This window comes from Bufo bufo, chromosome 4 (assembly GCF_905171765.1).
Source record: "Bufo bufo chromosome 4, aBufBuf1.1, whole genome shotgun sequence".
NCBI classification, from domain to species: Eukaryota; Metazoa; Chordata; class Amphibia; order Anura; family Bufonidae; genus Bufo; species Bufo bufo.
The window spans coordinates 619,527,673-619,547,972 of record NC_053392.1 but is presented as its reverse complement, the minus strand read 5'-3'; the positions used below and the strand labels follow the sequence as shown (position 1 = coordinate 619,547,972).

The following is a 20,300-nucleotide window of genomic DNA, read 5'->3' as shown; positions in this document are numbered from 1 at the left end:
CTCTCTCACAGACCGCTCCCCATGGTTCCCCCTCTCTCTCACACAGACCGCTCCCCATGGTTCCCCCTCTCTCACACAGACCGCTCTCCATGGTTCCCCCTCTCTCACACAGACTGCTCCCCATGGTTCCCCATCTCTCACACAGACCGCTCTCCATGGTTCCCCCTCTCTCACACAGACCGCTCCCCATGGTTCCCCCTCTCTCACACAGTCCGCTCCCCATGGTTCCCCCTCTCTCACACAGACCGCTCCCCATGGTTCCCCCTCTCTCACACAGACCGCTCCCCATGGTTCCCCCTCTCTCACACAGACCGCTCCCCATGGTTCCCTTCTCTCTCACACAGACCGCTCCCCATGGTTCCCCCTCTCTCTCACACAGACCGCTCCCCATGGTTCCCCCTCTCTCACACAGACCGTTCCCCATGGTTCCCCCTCTCTCACACAGACCGCTCCCTATGGTTCCCCCTCTCTCACACAGACCGCTCCCCATGGTTCCCCCTCTCTCACACAGACCGCTCCCCATGGTTCCCCATCTCTCACACAGACCGCTCTCCATGGTTCCCCCTCTCTCACACAGACCGCTCCCCATGGTTCCCCCTCTCTCACACAGACCGCTCCCCATGGTTCCCCCTCTCTCACACAGGCTGCTCCCCATGGTTCCCCCTCTCACACAGACTGCTCCCCATGGTTCCACTCTCTCTCACACAGACTGCTCCCCATAGTTCTCTCTCTCTCACACAGACCGCTCCCCATGGTTCCCCCTCTCTCACACAGACCGCTCCCCATGGTTTCCCCTCTCTCACACAGACCGCTCCCCATGGTTCTTCCCTCACACAGACCGCTCCCCATGGTTCCCCCTATCTCACACAGACCGCTCCCCATGGTTCCACTCTCTCACACAGACCGCGCCCCATCGTTCCCCCTCTCTCACACAGACCGCTCCCCATGGTTCCCCCTCTCTCACACAGACCGCTCCCCATGGTTCCCCCTCTCTCACACAGACCGCGCCCCATGGTTCTTCCTTCACACAGACCGCTCCCCATGGTTCCCCCTCTCTCACACAGACCGCTCCCCATGGTTCCCCCTCTCACACAGACCTCTCCCCATGGTCCCCCCTCTCTCACACAGACCTCTCCCCATGGTTCCCCCTCTCCCACACAGACCACTTCCCATGGTTTCCCCTCTCACACAGACCTCTTCCTATGGTTCCCCCTCTCTCACACAGACCGCTCCCCATGGTTCCCCCTCTCACACAGACCGCTCCCCATGGTTCCCCCTCTTTCACACAGACTGCTCTTCATGGTTCCCCCTCTCACACAGACCTCTTCCTATGGTTCCCCCTCTCTCACACAGACCGCTCCCCATGGTTCCCCCTCTTTTACACAGACTGCTCCCCATGGTTCCCCCTCTCTCACACAGACTGCTCCCCATGATTCCCCCTCTCTCACACAGACCGCTCCCCATGGTTCCCCCTCTCTCACACAGACTGCTCCCCATGGTTCCCCCTCTCTCACACAGACCTCTCCCCATGGTTCCCCCTCTCTCACACAGACTGCTCCCCATGATTCCCCCTCTCTCACACAGACCGTTCCCCATGGTTCCCCCTCTATAGCACAGACTTCATGTTCTTGGACTCCTCATAACCTTCCACCAGGGTTAGTTCACTGCAGCCATGCCTTCCTGCATTTTCTTTTGTCTACATATAGCAGCATTAGGAGAAATCTCACCTCCCTGATCAGTCACATGACCATCCCCTTTACATTAGGCCTGAGCTGTGTATGAAGCACAGCACGATGTGTTTCTCTAAGGCTCATGTAACGCACACATCTCTATAACCTGCTCATGAGTATATTCTCATATAATCTATTCTAGACAGAACTGAATGATACACCACAACCTGACTCATCCTAGACAGGTGACATCATCAAAAGTCCATTACCCAAATAGTATCTAACACCTACTGTTCTGTGATCTTGTGGGCTCCTGGGAGGTGTAGTCCATGAGGAAGTCACATAAGGCTGGAGCAGGTGGTGATGGAGAGTAGCATCTTAAAAGTCATCTGGCGATTTAGCTTTTTTTTTGGGTGGAGAAACTCCAGATCCAAATATTACCTGGAAGCCTGTAGGAAATATGAAATGCAGGATATTTTTTAATTTTGGTGGAGAGACTATCCGGTTTATTTATCCAAACCTAGTTGGTGTTTTGTACCTAAAGTGCATAAATCAACCGAACGACCTCCCGGTCGTCCAATTGTGTGGGGCGTAGGTTCAGTGACTGAACCTTTGTCACAATACATAGGCATACCGTCCTATTTGAAGGACACCAATGATTTTTTTGAAGCATTGAAAAGGTGGCAGGAAGGATATGTCTTGGACTCCATAGATATGGAGGCCCTGCATACAAGAATCTCACAGGATCCGAGGTTATACAGTTTGTTTGCCATGTATTGACCAGCATATATAGGGGTGTTGATTACGCTGGTTTGGAATTTATTTTGTCACACAATGCATTTCTGTTTGGGAACTACTATTGGTAGATTTGGGTTCATCCTGCTTTGAACTAATCAGAATCTTTTTGATTCTTACACTAAATGGTATGAGTTCCCGATCACTATACATGTATTACAGTTCTGGGCTCCTGTGAACAAGGCAGACATAGCAGAGCTGTAGAGGGTCCAGAGGAGGGCAACTAAAGTAATACCTGGAATGGGGCAACTACAGTACCCTGTAAGATTATCAAAATTAGGGTTATTCACTTTAGAAAAAAGACGACTGAGGGGAGATCTAATTACTATGTATAAATATATCAGGGGTCAGTACAGAGATCTCTCCCATCATCTATTTATCCCCAGGACTGTGACGAGGGGACATCCTCTGCGTCTGGAGGAAAGAAGGTTTGTACACAAACATAGAGGAGGATTCTTTACGGTAAGAGCAGTGAGACTATGGAGCTCTCTGCCTGAGGAGGTGGTGATGGTGAGTACAATAAAGGAATTCAAGAGGGGCCTGGATGTATTTCTGGAGTGTAATAATATTACAGGCTATAGCTGCTAGAGAGGGGTCGTTGATCTAGGGAGTTATTCTGATTGCCTGATTGGAGTCGGGAAGGAATTTTTTATTCCCCTTTGTTACACAGTATGGGCTCCACTGTGGCCGCATGAAGATGGCTGACAGTAACATGAGACTATGTGAGTCTCGCGCATGTGCTGTTACTATAATTACCTGCGCATGCAGAACTATATTACACAACAAATCCGAACCCAGATTTGTGGTTTGTGCTGTATTCCATAAGGAATCCTGGTTTGTATTTGTTCTGTAATACAGTTCTACATGCACCGCTACTTACAGTGCATGCGCAAAACTCAGCAGAGCCCATTTTAATGGTGCTTCCTGCCCTAGGAAGGCGCATGAGCAATCTTGGTCACTAGCTTTTCTAGTTCCTAGTGTGAATGTGTATTTGGAGTTTCTGCTTTTCTGTGTACCAGACCCTGCTTTTGGATTTAACAGATTTTGCTTGTTTGGGTCCAAAGATATCTCAGAGTTTGTTTCTGCCTGCACTACCTGTGCCCAAAACAAGATCAAAACAAAGATTTGCAGGACTCTTCATTTTGCCTGTGTCTGAAGTTCCATTAAAGCATATTGCCATGGACTTCATTACCAGTTGCCCTCATTCTCAGGCTATACTGTTATCTTGGTTGTAAATGATGGTTCTCGAAAATGGGCTACAGTTGCACATTGTGTCTGACAATGGCGTAGAGTTTACGTCCAAATTCTTGAAATTGATCTGTAAACTTCTGGACGTCAAGATAGACTTCTCATCAGCTTACCATCCACAGATCTATGAGCAAGAAGAATGTATCAATCAAGTCTTGACCAATTATTTTCACCACTTCACCTCTGCACGTCAGAATGATTAGGCTACTTTGCTTCCATGGGCAGAATTCTTTTATAATGACCATTCCACTAAATCCACTGGCAAGTCAAGAATTTAGCTGATTGGAAGCGTAGATCTCCAACTTTATTTTTCTCCAGGAGACAAGGTCTGGATATCTGCTAAGGACATCAGAATGAAGATACCCTCGTAAAGGTTGAAAGGTCCATTTGAGGTGCTCAAGCAATTGACCCTGGTCTGTTGTTGATGCCCACCACTGCCCTACTACCTTAGGTGGGCATGAGCGTCTCTTATCCTGCTGCTGTCATGGATATGGGGGTCCAGAACCTCTGTCCCTCCCCTGTGTGTTCACTGCAAGCTGTGGTCGGTGCTTCTCATTCAGGGCTTTTCTGTCTGTCTTGTGCTCCCCAAGTCTTAAAAGGCCAGCACGCAGGCCCTAATCTTCCTCCAGCCTATGTCTGCCCACCTCTAGATACTTAAAGCACCTTCCCCTAGGGGAGGGGGCCTGAGCAATAAATGTTCTAGCGTGCTAGTCCCTGCAAAGGTGTTGTGCACAGACCTCTGCCAGATTTCTGACTCTGAACGACCACTGCCTGAATTGACCTGTGCCTGATTACCCTATTGATCCTTTGCTGTCTGCCCTGATCTTGGACCTGTTTCACATATTCGCACAAACTCTGCCTGCCCTGACCTCAGCCTGCTGTGCCTGATCCCGTGGTGCCTCTGACCCCAGCTGGTCAGCTATCAACCACAGACTAGATGGGCCAAATGGTTCTTATCTGCCGACACATTCTATGTAAAGGGAATGCTCTACAAGGTAGCAGCTTGATGGCTCTCCTGCAGAGAAGTCCAGATCCCTGTATAGGGGTTAAAAGGTAAATACCAGGGGACTGCCAAAATAATGCTCTTAGGTTTAGCCCAAAAGTCAAACTGGTTGGTTGGCACAGTAGTTTCCCACCCACTGATCATTACACCTATGCCTGATGCTCTGTGGCAACATACTGGGATAGATTTTATCATGGATCTTCCACCATCCTCGGGATGCACAATTATATGGGTGGTAGTGGGTTACTTTTCCAAGATTTCAGATTTTGTCCACTTGCCTGGTATGCTTTCTACACATTGTCTTTGATAGATGAGTGTAATTTAAGTCAGGATTCTGGAAGTCTCTATGCAGCTTGTTGGATGTTAAGTTAGACTTCTTCTCTGTCTACTATACCCTGTCTAATGGATAGTTGTAGCAAACGAATCACTTTGTTTCTCCTAGTCATGACAACTGGGTATCCCTGCTTCCTTGGGCTGAGTTACCACTATTTTACATTGAATATGGTCATCACATGTCTCTCTTGGGGACAAGGTCTGGCAATAGTTTAAGAATATTTGCTTGAAGTTACCCTGCTGCAAATTCACCCTTCACTTCTTGGGTCCATTTGAGGTGTTGGGACAAATCAATCCTGACTGCTGCAAGTTGCGACTACAACCATCTCTTTACATCCCCAAAGCCATCCATATGTCCCATCTCAAACCTTTTGTGCTTGATACTCAAGATCCTCTGTTACTAACCATGTACCTGTTGGTCTTGAGTATGTTTAAAGTAAAGAACATTTTGGATTTAAAGAAAGTTAGAAGGAGAACCTATAATTTGGTGGACTGGACAGGTTTTGGTCCAGAAGAGAGATCTTAAGAACTTGCTTAAAACATTAAAAGGGTTTTCTGAGATTTTTAAAGTATTGGTGGGAGTCTGTCAAAAGCAAGGGACCCCACCAATAAGCGGTTTCAGAAAGCACTGGCATTCACAGTAGTGCCATGGCCTTCTCACATCTTTCCCTAGGCCATGTAACATCACATTTATTGATCACATAGCCTAGACCCAGCTCAGCCCCAAGTGTTGTGCTTGATGAGCAAAGAGAAGGATGCTGTGCTACTGTGAGCACCAGGCTGATCGATGGCTGATTGATGGGGTTCCCTGAGGAGAGGTCATCAACATGATAATCCTGGAAAACCCCAGAGGTTCTCTGGTCCCAAAATCAAAATTATTTTCATTTGCTCCTAACGCCCCTAGTACTGCATATTCATGCCCCCATTACCTGTTTTTCATGTATGTGCTTTCCTTAACCGTGTTGAGCCTGCAATTGCTAAGAAAAGGCCCATCTGGGAGACATTTCCATAGGGAGTCAATCCAGTTTTCTTGTTAGGGGTGCACTGCAAACAAAACAATGGAGAGACACTTAGATTTTTAGCTTCAAAGTCCTGTTAAGTCTTTCCCACTGCTTTGGAGGTGTTATGGTGTGTGGAATGCTTATGTGAGCTAAACTTTTAAGGATTGCTCTCCACAGGTCTTCAGTGAAGTGCATACCTTGGTCGCTTTCAATCATCTTTAGAAATACATACCTGCAGACCACCACACTGGGAACTTTTTATGCAATAGTTTTGGCAGTGCCAGTCTTGCAGGGTGATGCTTCAGGCCATCCTGAGAAAAGATTAATACAGGCTAGCACATACTGATACACACCTACCTTGGGTAGCTGTATGAAGTCTGTCTCCAGTCTCTGAAATGGGTAATGTGGAGAGGGTGTATACTTAGCGGGTACCTTGACAGGTTTACCTGGGTTATGACAGATTCATATCATACAAGCTTACACGAACCTTGTTGCAGCATGACTGAAAAAGTGCAAGCAATAGGAAGAGATGATACTACACATTCTTTCTTTAGACTGATAGCTTCTTCTATGCACCAAGTGAGTCATCATTGAATACAAGGTTCTGGGTAGACAAGACAGGTTACCTTTTCTCTGTAATGTCTTCACCTTGTTCCACTCCTTTGCTAACCCAAGTTGCCTTTTCCTGCACTTCTTTCTGAATGATAATCAACAGGACCATGTCTACCCCTGAACCAGGGGCAAAACCACTTACCACCATCACTGTCCCTTCCAACGAGAATAGGGCTGCTGCCTTAGCATCCTGATCTGCTTTTCTGTTCAGGGGTGTTGTTTTTGGTGCGAGCCTGTACTTTTATTACAGCTACTTGTTCTGGTTTGGGGAGAGCTGTTAATACACGTGAAATAACCTCTGCATTTCTGATTGGCTTGCCCGAGCAGCCCACAAACTTTCTACTGTGCCAAATGGGCCCAAAATTATGGGCCAATCCAAAAGCATATCTCAGTTCAGTGTACACATGTGTTGTGTTACCTTCAGCCATTTTACACACTGCAATCAGTGCCATCAACTCAGCCTCCTGGGCTGAACAGCTAGGAGGTAGTGGTTTTTGGTTGACCACTTGGTCCTTGCTACTGCATAACCAGTTCTGTATGATCCTACATGATGGTACCTGGAGTTATCTACCAAAAACTCAAAATCTCCATTAGAAATTGGATTTTCAAAAACATTTCAACACCCTTAGGGGGGTCATTTATTAACCAGAAATACGTCTATATTAGGCGCAAAGGTCCTTAGCACCGCAATCTGTGACTACAGCCCTCACACACCAGGTCTAAAAAAAAAAAGTTGGCTGGGCGGGGGCACATCTCATTTACCATTTTCTACGTCTGGTTTAGGCACAGAAAATGGTCTAAATGTAAGACAGCTAGGAAGCTGGCTTACATTTAGAAGCGGAGGTGGATCCGCTGAAGTTATGAAGAGGCCGGAGCTTATTCATAACTTCGGCGGATCCACCACCAGCACAGGGCCTTATTAAAGACCGGCGTGTAAAAAAACGGTGTTACTAAATGTGCCCCTTAGTTTCTGCTTTCAAAAGCTAGAGACAATCACGATGCTCATTAATGGGTTCCTTGGAACCCCCCTCTTCACTTCCCTATGAAGCCAGTGAACACAATGTAGTGGATTCAGAACATGACAGAATTTGATGGTAACATGGGTGGGAGAGAGAAAAGAAGCATCATATTTAGTAAGGCATGCAGCAGGCAGATGTTTGGACCTTGAGGAGAATTTCCTGAACTAAATTTGGGACCATGAGAACAAGTGGGTAATCCTGGACGATATCTGTAGCTTTGTCCTTCAAAAGAGCAGCAGCTGTAACAGCACAGATACATGAAGGGGCACCTCAAGTGACAAGGTCAAGACACAGCCAGTAGTACGTTAGGGGGCGCTGTTTACCACAATGAGATTGAATGAGAACTCCATGGGCATGGGAGGAAATTCATGAAAAAACAGTGTAAAGGATTTCTCATAATCAGGTAGGCCAAGAGTGGGAGCGGTAGAAATTGCTTGCTTCAGAGCCCTGAATGCTGTTACTTTTTGTAATATCAAGTGGAAAAGGATCAGGGGCCAAGGCATCATAAAGTGGTTTCAGAAGACTAGATGCTGCTGTTATTCAATCTCTACAGTAGCTAACAAGTCCTAGAAACTAATGTCTCGGAACTTGTTGGATGACTTGTCCTGGCAAGCTGCCAACCAAATGGTTGGAGCAAAACTGTATCGGGCTGGCAAGCTGCCAACCTAATGGAGCAGCGTGTAAGGCTGTACTGTGTTATGTTAGTGAGTTTGTTGCTCCCTGGGGTAGTACAGTCTAACAATAATGGTTGCCATCGTATGCGAAATAGAACAGAAGCTGACTATCGAGGGAAGTGGGACAGAAAAGAAAGTGTTAGGTAAATTGATCACTGTGCAACATGGAGCTAAAGGAGAGACCTGTCAGAGGAGGGTATATGGATTTGGCACAATGAATGTTAAAATCACAGTCACAGCTTTAACTGCTACCACTCATGCACCATCCGGTAAACTAGAGGTATGTCCTTCTCAGTCTTTTTCTAAATTGGGTACAACAAAGTGTTATAGGTAAAATACACTTCTGGATCACACCAGCCTCCAGGTACTGGTGTACTTGTTCCCATAAACCATCCAGTTGGGCAAAGCTCAAGGGGTACTGTTTAAGACAAGAAGGAGTGGTCCTCGGCTTCACAATGACTTTCACTGGTGGGACTGGCAGAGTTTCAACATCCTATTTGCTCACTGCCCAGAAAATATCAGTCACCTGTTGAAGGTTCTCATCAAGGAATGTGCAGGCTATACTGGGAGTAGGGATGGAGAGCGATGTGAGTAACGCTAGGGCTAGACGACGACATTTTGTCGCACCAATGTCGCGCGGCAATTTTTATAATGATAGTCTATGTTGTCGCATTGCGACATGCTGCGACTGCGACACGGCAGTCGCAAAAAATCCATTTGAGATGGATTTTTCTGCGACTGCCGCGTCGCAGTTGCAGCATGTCGCATGTTGCAGTGAGACACCATAGACTGCCATTAGAAATATTGTCGCGCGACATTGGTGCGACAAATGCTGCAGTGTAGTTGTGCCCTATCTGTCGTGCGACTTATTGTCGTCGTGTAGACCTAGCCTAAATCTACACCTAACGAGCCAGTTTTATCATAGGCATCTGCTCCAAGCTGGAATCCTGCAGCTATTTTGGCATTTATTTGTAAAACTAAACCATGGCCATCTATAGCTTCTAGTAGGCTTGTTAGTCTGTAGCTTGTGGCCACATAAGTAGTTTGAATGGTGCGTATGTGCCTGTATAATCCCCACTGGATCTTTCTGAGAGTGTGGAAAGTCATTGATCCTGGCCACCTGCTCTGATGGCGACAGAGTTTATACTGGTTCCAACTGTACACGACTTGCTGTTGGACATTAGCATCTTCAGTTGCATCTACCCCCTCTGTCTTGGAGGCGCTGATGCTACAGGTGTTCCAAACACTTTCATATTAGTAAAAAGTGGAAAGAGTCCGTGTGGACCCGGGTACCACACACTACACACCTATCAGCAATCAAGGGATTCTGCTGTCCACAGTTGCAACACAGCCAACATTGGGGTCCTGTCCTTAATACAGTCATTGGTGCACTAGTATTTACTGGGTACGATGGGGGCTTAGAACCAATTTCACCATAGCAAATGTACACATACTTCATGTTATCAAATGTTTCTTTGTAATCTGCTACTTTAACTTCCTGAGACACTTTACGCCGCTCCTTAGCTTTGTCAATCAATCCTTCAACACTTAACCATATCTTTTCTCTGTTAATAAATTCTGACCACTTCTCATTGTGCAAAAGGCTCCGATTATTACCGATAGCAACGTCTTATTCTGAAGGCCCAAGACCGATTAAGTACCCTGACTCAATGACTGGTGGTTTCACACTGTCCAGTTAGTCCCAGACTCTAACCGGTCAAGTTCTCTAACTCAATTATTATAATCTAACTCTCTAGATTATGTGAGTGGATGGCAGTCCTCCTCACATTTCTCACTAGTCGATATGCCAGGAGAGCAGCAAATAACAACATGGCAACAATGACCAGAGCAAACCTCTCTATACAATGCGCAGTAGCCCACATCCAGTCTGATGAAAAATCAGCAGTTATTCCCCCAGATAACACAAAGCCAAAAGGGGTGTCTTACCCATAAATCTGCACAGGGACGCACAATCCCGGAAACGGTATAAGACTCAAGACTGCAGTTTTTGTAAAGTGGTGGCCCCCCGATCACCAGCAGCAGATCCCAAAATAATCAATGTCCCTCAGGCTCGAGGCACCAGGTTTATTAGTGTAGGTCCCTATTAAATCTGTAGATGAACACTATACAGTTGCAAGAAAAATCATGTGAACCCTTTGGAATTATATGGATTTCTGCACAAATTGGTCATAAAATGTGATCTGATCTTCATCTAAGTCACAACAATAGACAATCACAGTCTGCTTAAACTAATAACACACAAAGAATTAATTGTTACCATGTTTTTATTAAACAAACCATGTAAACATTCACAGTGCAGGTGGAAAAAGTATGTGAACCCCTAGACTAATAACATCTCCAAGAGCTAATTAGAGTGAGGTGTCAGCCAACTGGAGTCCAATCAATGAGATGAGATTGGAGGTGTTGGTTACAGCTGCCCTATAAAAAAACACACACCAGTTCTGGGTTTGCTTTTCACAAGAAGCATTTCCTGATGTGAACGATGCCTCGCACAAAAGAGCTCTCAGAAGACCTACAATTAAGAATTGTTGACTTGCATAAAGGGTTATAAAAGTATCTCCAAAAGCCTTGCTGTTCATCAGTCCACGGTAAGACAAATTGTCTCTAAATGGAGAAAGTTCAGCACTGCTGCTACTCTCCCTAGGAGTGGCCGTCCTGTAAAGATGACTGCAAGAGCACAGCGCAGACTGCTTAATGAGGTGAAGAAGAATCCTAGAGTGTCAGCTAAAGACTTACAAAAGTCTCTGGCATATGCTAACATCCCTGTTAGCGAATCTACGATACGTAAAACACTAAATAAGAATGGATTTCATGGGAGGATACCACAGAGGAAGCCACTGCACGTTTACAGTTTGCACAAGAGCACCTGGATGTTCCACAGCAGTACTGGCAAAATATTCTGTGGACAGATGAAACCAAAGTTGAGTTGTTTAGAAGAAACACACAGCACTATGTGTGGAGAAAAAGAGGCACAGCACACCAATATCAAAACCTCATCCCAACTGTTTGGGGCTGCTTTGCTGCGGCAGGGCCTGGACGGATTGCTATCATCGAAGGAAAAATGAATTCCCAAGTTTATCAAGACATTTTGCAGGAGAACTTAAGGCCATCTGTCCACCAGCTGAAGCTCAACAGAAGATGGGTGTTGAAACAGGACAACGACTCAAAGCATAGAAGTAAATCAACAACAGAATGGCTTAAACAGAAGAAAATACGCCTTCTGGAGTGGCCCAGTCAGAGTCCTGACCTCAACCCGATTGAGATGCTGTGGCAGGACTTCAAGAAAGCGATTCACACCAGACATCCCAAGAATATTGCTGAACCGAAACAGTTCTGTAAAGAGGAATGGTCAAGAATTACTCCTGACCGTTGTGCACGTCTGATCTGCAACTACAGGAAACGTTTGGTTGAAGTTATTGCTGCCAAAGGAGGTTCAACCAGTTATTAAATCCAAGGGTTCACATACTTTTTCCACCTGCACTGTGAATGTTTACATGGTGTGTTCAATAAAAACATGGTAACATTTAATTATTTGTGTGTTATTAGTTTAAGCAGACTGTGATTGTCTATTGTTGTGACTTAGATGAAGATCAGATCGCATTTTATGACCAATTTGTGCAGAAATCCATATAATTCCAAAGGGTTCACATACTTTTTCTTGCAACTGTAGCTTCCTTTCATCTGATGTTCCAAATTAATGAAAATATACAAAAAGGAACTTAATTCAAACAGTTATGTTTTCAGTCCAATTTCAGTATCTTCTCTACTATAATTTGGAACCAGTTTATTTTATGAATCAGCGTGCAAACAATAGCCAATCATCATTATGCACTTCCCATTGAGACAAAACTTTACCAATCATCATGAAACAGATAATTTAATGTACATGTATTTGGAATACTATCACAAAATCATTCCCTGCCTTATGCTACTCGTAAAGTCTTAAACAAGTGAATAAATAATTTACTGAACAATAGCAGTGATATAAAGGACAGATACAGCAGCAGTTATATCATATAAAGCATATAAAGTAAATCTCCAGTGAAATGTTGGCAAGCTCTCATTGTGTGGCAACACCCAAGATGGTAAATAATGTCTGCCCTATCAACTTTCGATGTTATTTTCAGAGCCAACCACAGTGACCATGGGTAACAGGGAATCAGGGTTTGATTCCGCAGAGGGAGCCTGAGAAACAGCTACGGCTATCACATCCAAGCAAGGCAGCATGCTTAGGTATAATTAGGTGAGGGCCTGCAGGTGAGCTGACCCTGTAAAACATTATATGCGTGGGCCTGCAGGTGAGCGGACCCTGAAAAACTTTGTAGGTGAGGGCATGCTGGTGAGCTGACCCTGTAAAAGATTTTAGGTGTGGGCCTGGTGGTGAGCTGACCCTGTAAAACATTATATGCGAGGGCCTGCTGATGAGCTGACCCTGTAAAAGATTTTAGGTGCGGGCCTGCTGGTGAGCTGACCCTGTAAAAGATTTTAGGTGTGGGCCTGCTGGTGAGCTGACCGTGTAAAACATTATATGCGTGGGCCTGCTGGTGAGCTGACCCTGTAAAATATTTTAGGTGAGGGCCTGCTGGTGAGCTGACCCTGTAAAACTTTATATGCGAGGGCCTGCCGGTGAGCTGACCCTGTAAAAGATTTTAGGTGCGGGCCTGCTGGTGAGCTGACCCTGTAAAATTTTTTAGGTGCGGGCCTGCTAGTGAGCTGACCCTCTAAATAATTATATGCCAGAGCCTGCTGGTGAACTGACCCTGTAAAACATTTTGGTGAGGGCCTGCTGGTGAACTGACCCTCTAAAAAATTATATGCGAGGTCCTGCAGCTGAGCGGACCCTGAAAAACACTATATGCGAAGGGCAGTGGCGTGCCGACTCTCAGGGGGTGCCAGGGCCTAGAAGCAATGAGCGCTTCCATCAATATAGATGGAAGCGTTCATTGCAGGAGCACAGGGAGCTGTGGTCCTGTCACTCAGCTCCCTGCGCTCTGTCTCTCCCACACTGAATAGTGAAGCAGGAAGACTTCTCCCCGCTCCACCATTCAGCCTGCAGGCACAGATCGCGCTGCCGGACTGTGTGGGCGGAGCCTGCAGCCCGGAAACCTGCATAAGCTTCGCCCACACCATGCTGCAAAGCGATCTGTGTCTGTAAGGGAGAGAGGACTGTGAGCTTCAGGAACGGGACAAGGTGAGTAGGTACTGTGTTTTTTTTTATTTAACAGAGGGCATCTCTACCATGGGGGGGGACAGGGACAGAAGGTATTTCTACCATGGAGGGGGCACAGGGGGCAAAATTACTGCAAAGGGGGCACAGAGGGCATTACTACTACAAAGGGGGCACAGAGGGCATTACTACTACAAAGGGGGCACAGAGGGCAATACTACTACAGAGGGCATTACTAGTATTAGTGGGGCACAATGGGCATTACTACTATAAATGGGATACAATGAGCATTATAACTATGAAGTGGGCACAATGGGAATTACTACTGTGAAGGAGAAACAGTGGGCATTTTTACTATGAAGGTGCACAATGGGCATTACTACTATGAAGGGAGAACAGATGGCAATACTACTGTGAAGGGGGCACAGAGAGCATTACTCTTGTAAAGTGGGTGGGCATAACTGTTATGGGGCACTGAGTGGGCATTATTACTATAAAGGGGCACAGAGGGCATAACTACTCTGAAGAGGCACAGAGAGGGCATTACAACTGTGAAGAGGGCAAAGATAAGGCATTACTTCTTTGAAATGGGCACAGAGAGGGTATAACTACTGTGAGGGAAGCACAAAGAGGCCACTACAACTGTGAAGGGGGCACAATGAAGGGATAAGTACTTTAAAGGGGCACAATGTGGGCATAACTACTGTGAAAGTTGTACAGTGAAGGCATAACTACCTTGAAGGGGCACAATATGGGCATAACTACCATGAGAGGGCACATATCTGGACAAAACTACTGTGAAGGTTGTACAATGAGGGCAATACTACTGTAAGGGGGTACCATTTTTTGAAAGTATTGGTGGGGGTTGCCAAAGAAAGGACCCGCCCCGGGTGCCAAACACTCTAGGCACGCCACTGGTGAAGGGCATATATGCGAGGGCATTATATCCGACAAATAAGCATGTTGATATGATGGAAGAGGAGGAGGAGGATGAGAAAATGAAGATTCAACCATATACCCTTTTTTGTGGTGGAAGGGGTGCATGGGAATACAGTGTATTCAATACACCATAAAAGCCACATTTAAAGTGCCTTTATGTTCAGCTGCTTTCCTCTGGTGGAGTAGAGAAGTCAGGGGCAATCCAGGCCTTGATCATTTTTATAAGAGTCAACCTGTCAGCATTTTCAGTTGACAGGCAGATACGCTTATCTGTTATAATGCCACCAGCAGCACTAAATACCCGCTCAGACAAAACGCTGGCGGCAGGGCAGGCCAGCACCTCCAAGGTGTAGAGCGCCAGTTAGTGCCACGTGTCCAGCTTGGACACCCAGTAGTTGTAAGGCAGAGAGGGATCACTGAGAATGCTGACACGGTCTGCTACGTACTCCTTCACCATCTTCCAAAAATTTTCTCTCCTAGTGACAGTAGGCCGCGCATCAGGGTGAGGGTGCTGGCGGGTGTCATGAAACTGTCCCAGGCTTTGGAGAGTGTTGCCCTGCCTCTGTTGGAACTGCTGTGTGTTCCCCTTGTCTCCCCTCCTCGGTTGGTCAAGGAACTACGTACTCTGCAGCCAGCGTTGTCAGACGGAAATTTTTGGAGCAATTTTTTAACAAGGATCTTCTGGTATTGCACAGTTTTGCTCATCCTCTCCACCACAGGAATAAGAGATGAGAAGTTCTCTTTGTAACGGCGGTCGAGAAGGGTGAACAACCAGTAATCTGTGTTGTCTAAAATGCGTATAACGTGCGGGTTGCTGGAAAGGCAGCCTAACATGAAGTCAGCCATGTGTACCAGAGTACCAAAAGGCAAGACTTCGCTGTTGTCATCAGGAGGATCACTCTCAATCTCCTCATCCTTTTCTGCCCATCCACACTGAACAGATGGAAATAAACTTCCAGGGGTACTACCCTCTGTAGCGAAGGCAACCGTCTCCTGCATCTCCTCCTCTTCATCGTCCAATTCGCGCTGAGAAGACAAAATGAGGGTGGTCTGGCTATCGCCCTGTGTAATTCCCCCATTTCCACCTCTTCCACATGCAAAGCATCGTCCTTAATTGTGAGTAGCGAGCGTTTGAGTAGACACAGAAGTGGGATGGTTACGCTGATAATAGCGTTATCGCCGCTCACCATCTGTGTTGATTCCTCAAAGTTTCTTAAAACCTCACAGAGGTCAGACATCCATGCCCACTCCTCGCTTGTGAATAGCAGAAGCTGACTGGAAAGGCGACGACCATGTTGCAGCTGGTATTTCACTACTGCCCTCTGCTGCTCACAAAGCCTGGCCAACATGTGGAACGTTGAGTTCCAGCGCGTGCTCACGTCGCATAACAGCTGGTGAGCTGGCAATTTCAAGCGCTGCTGCAGCGTTGACAGACCGGCTGAAGCTGTCGAGGACTTGCGGAAATGTGCACACACGCAGTGCACCTTTACCAGTAGCTCAAGAAAATGGGGTAGGTTTTGAGAAACCGCTGAACCACTAAGTTTAAGATGTGGGCTAGGCATGGGATGTGTGTGAGCTTGCTAAGCTCCAAATCCGCCACCAAGTTACGGCCATTATCAGACACAACCATGCCTGGTTGTAGGTTGAGTGGCGAGAGCCACAGCTCAGTCTGGTCTCTTATTCCCTGCCACAACTCTGCGGCGGTGTGCTGTTTGTCCCCAAGCATATCAGCTTCAGCACGGCCTGTTGCCGCTTCCCTACTGCAGTGCTACACTGCTTCCAGCTATCGATTGATGACTGACTGGTGCTGCACGCAGATAATTTGGAGGTGGAAGTGGAGGAGGAGAAGTGGGGGTTGCGATGCCGCAATCCTTGGCATCGGTAGCACCTGTGCCATCCCAGGGTACGACTCGCTCCCGGCCTCCACAACATTCACCCAGTGTGCCATCAGGGAAATGTAGTGTCCCTGGCCGAATGCACTTGTCCATGTGTCTGTGGTTAAGTGGACCTTCCCAGTAACTGCGTTGGTCAGGGCACGTGTGATGTTACAGGACACATGTTGGTGTAAGGTGGGCACGGCACACCGTGAAAAATAGTGGCGGCTGGGGACTGCGTAACGTGGGACGGCCGCCGAGATCAGGCTTCAGTGTCCACAAGCCTAAATGGCAACATTTCCAGGGCCAGTAATTTGGAAAGCTGCGCATTTAGTGCTATGGCCTGTGGGTGGGTGGCTGGGTATTTGCGCTTGCGTTCAAATGCCTGGGGAAAGGACATTTGTAAGCTGCGCTGGGACACGGAAGTGGATGTGGTCGCTGATGGTGCTTGCGAAGGTCCAGGTGCAGGGCGGGAGGCATCTGGGCCTGCGTCTTGGACAGGGGATTGTCCAGCACGTAACAGGGGAAGAGGAGGCAGTGGTGTGACCCACAGACACTGATTGCGGACCCAGGCGTTCAGCCCACCTATTACAGTGCTTTGATGCCATGTCGTGGATCATGCTGGTGGTGGTGAGGTTGCTAGTGTTTACGCCCCTGCTCATTTTTGTATGGCACACGTTGCAAATTAGAATTCTTTTGTCGTCTGCACTTTCCTCAAAAAAGCGCCAGACTGCGGAACACCTACCCCTTGGCAAGGGAGATTTCCGCAAGGGGGTGCTCCGTGGATCAGTTGCAGGCCTGTTAGGTGTGGCCCGCTTTCTCCCTTTTGCCACCCCACTGCCTCTTCCAGCCTGTTGTGGTGCTGCAGATCCCTCCCCCTCTATACTGCTGTCCTCGCTTGGCTTTCCACCTTCCCAGGTTGAGTCAGTGACTTCATCGTCCATCACCTCCTCTTCCACTTCCTCACTCTGCTCCTCCTCATGACTTGTTGGCCTAACCACAACCTCAGTGATTGACAACTGTGTCTTATCCTCTTCCTCAACCTCTTGAGACAGTAATTGCTGTTGAGTTATTGGCAACTGTGTCTCATCATCATCCACCTCATTAAACAGTAATTGCCGTTCCCCACCGTCATCTTCTTGTGACTGTGGATGCTCAAGAGTTTGGGAATCAGGGCACAAGATCTGTCCCTCTTCAAGCGTGCTTGGCGCGAGGGCCAAATCAAGGAATGGTGAGGAAAAGAGGTTCTTGAAATATCCAAGTGTGGGATCACTTGTTTGGCCAGACTCTCCATGGTGGGAGGAAGGAATATCAAGACTGGACATGGTGGAAGACAGGGTGGTGCTTAACCGACTGGAAGCATTATCTGCTGCAATCCAACCGACCACCTGGTCGCACTGGTCTGACTTCGGGAGTAGTGTCCTGTGCCGCCCTGCAAACTGGGATAACAGTTTTTCTTGGGTTCTGGCAGCAGGCACAGTTTCACCGCGCCCAGGGCCACCGCCTCTGCGTGCACGATCAGCATCACGGCCACTTTCCCGTCCCTTACTGCTCACCTTCTTCATTTTAAATGTGATATATGCTTGGAAGTATGTCACACGTACAGCAGCGTAGGATTTGGAAGTGTATGTGCAAAAAAAAATGTAAAACGGTATTTGGGATGTGGAAACGTCACACAGGAGATATCCCACAGATAATGTCAATGCTGTCACCAGCGGCTAATAAAAAATTACTGGAGATGTGGCGCAGCTAATGTCACTGTACGCAGCGGACACGTCTATTGATAAAGTACACTGGATGTCACAGATATTTTTGGGATGCGCACACTTTACACTGGAGATATGGCGCAGCTGTCACTGTCCGCAGCGGACACCGTCTATTGAAAAAGTGCACTGGATGTCAGATATTTTAGGGATGCGCACACTTTACACTGGAGATGTGGCGCGGATAGTTTAACTGTCTGTAGCGGACACCGTCTTACGGAAAAAAGTACACTGGGTGTCACTGATATTTTAGGGATGCGCACACTTAAGACAGGAGATGTGGTGCGGATAATTTAACTGTCCGCAGCGGCCTATTAGACGCTATTAAGCACAGGATGCGCTAAAAATATATATTGCTGCTGTCACACACAATAGTCCTTAAAAGGACTTTTGGATCTCTGAAAAGTTTTTGTAATAAAAATCTTCCAATAACACTCCCTACACTCTGTCCCTTTCTATGCACAGCTCTCCCTAAGGGCTCATGCACACGACCGTATGCCCTCAGAGACCTACGGTCCGTGAGTGGGCCATATGTCCCGGAGCGGTATACATCATGCGCACGGCAGCGCACAGCATCATAGTTTAAATGAACTACAATGCTCGCAGTTGGAGTTCCTGTGGGTTGGTGAGGCCCAGTGCTAGGTTTGGCATAGTCGGGCAGCAGGGTTGCTGTTTGACTGCTGGGTCCCGCTGCCTGCCGGATTGGCGCCACAGCGTCGGTGGTCGCCGTGCCAATTTTAGAATAGGACCCATTCATAGAGGCAACCATGGCGTGCTTCGCACGGGTATAGGTCATCTATTTCATTTTATGTTTCCGTGTGTCGCAAAAAGATATTGTCAGTTTCCCCCATAACAATGATCTCTACAGTTCCCGCCCCTTTAACAATGACCTCCACAGTGCCCGGCCCTTTAACATTGACCTCCACAGTGACCGCCCCTTTTACATTGACCTCCACAGTGCCCGCAGCTTTAACAATGACCTCCATAGTGCCGACCCCTTTAACAGTGACCGCCCCTTTAGCATTGACCAGCCCTTTAACAGTGACCTTCACAGTGCCCGCCCCTTTAACAGTGACCTCCATAGTGCCGACCCCTTTAACAGTGACCACCCCTTTAACAGTGACCTTCACAGTGCCCGCCCCTTTAACAGAGACCTCCACAGTACCCTTCCCTTTAACAGTGATATTCACAGTGACCGCCCCTTTAACTGTGACTTTCACGGTGACTGCCCCTTTAACTGTGACTTTTACAGTGACCGCCCCTTTAACTGTGACTTTTACAGTGACCGCCCCTTTAACAATTACTTTCATAGTGCCCGTCCCTTTGATAATAGTGACCTCCACAGTTCCCGCCCATTTAAAAACAGTGACCTCCACATTGCCCGCCCCTTTAAGCAATAAAGAAAAATGGCTGGGTTGTTATGGAAACCTGGAGTATAACTGTGTTTATAGCAGTTGGAATTTGAAGAGAAAGACTTGCAGGCTTGTATTGGGGGGGGGGGTAATTTTTTGGGAAATCTCAGGAACGGTATCTCCTAGAGAGCTGAGACCCGGTCTAAAACCTTCCCGGACACCTTTAGTGAAGATCGGTCAAGTCGTTTGGTAGCGCATAAAGAACGTCTAGACAGACAGACAGAAACTCATTTTTATATATATTTATATATCTATAGCAAAATGACCTGTCTTCGCACGGGTATATTTCATTTAATGTTTCTTTGTGTCGTTAAAGATGATAATTACCGTTACCGGTAATTGGATTTTCCGTATAGCCTCCACAACGGCACTCAGCAGGAGGGTACTCCGCCCCCAGGTACAGGAAACAACGTAGAAAGCAGAAGTTTAAATGCCTCCTCCCCATTACCTTCTCCAGTAAGTACCAAAGGAACCAGGATGATGCTGAAGAAGTAACCTTTTATTTGTAGGGAGATATGAATCAAGTTATAATATACAAAAGAATACAAGCAAACAATGGGTGGGAAAAACCCAGTGCCGTTGTGGAGGCTATACGCAAAATCCAATTACCGGTAACAGTAATTATCATCTTTTCCGTACGCCTCCCACAACGGCATTCAGCAGGAGGAATAACAAAGGAATCCATTAGGGAGGGACTGCCACTGACAGGACTTTTCGTCCGAACGACAAATCCGAATTGGACTGAACGTCCAACCTATAGTGGTTGAAA

General features: G+C 47.1%; 1 protein-coding gene across 1 annotated transcript in view; it reads right to left on the bottom strand.

Moving 5' to 3' along the window:
• LOC120999677 (gastrula zinc finger protein XlCGF57.1-like) overlaps positions 1–20,300 on the bottom strand; it is a 354,101-nt gene that overhangs the window by 134,746 nt on the left and 199,055 nt on the right. The window lies entirely within an intron of this gene.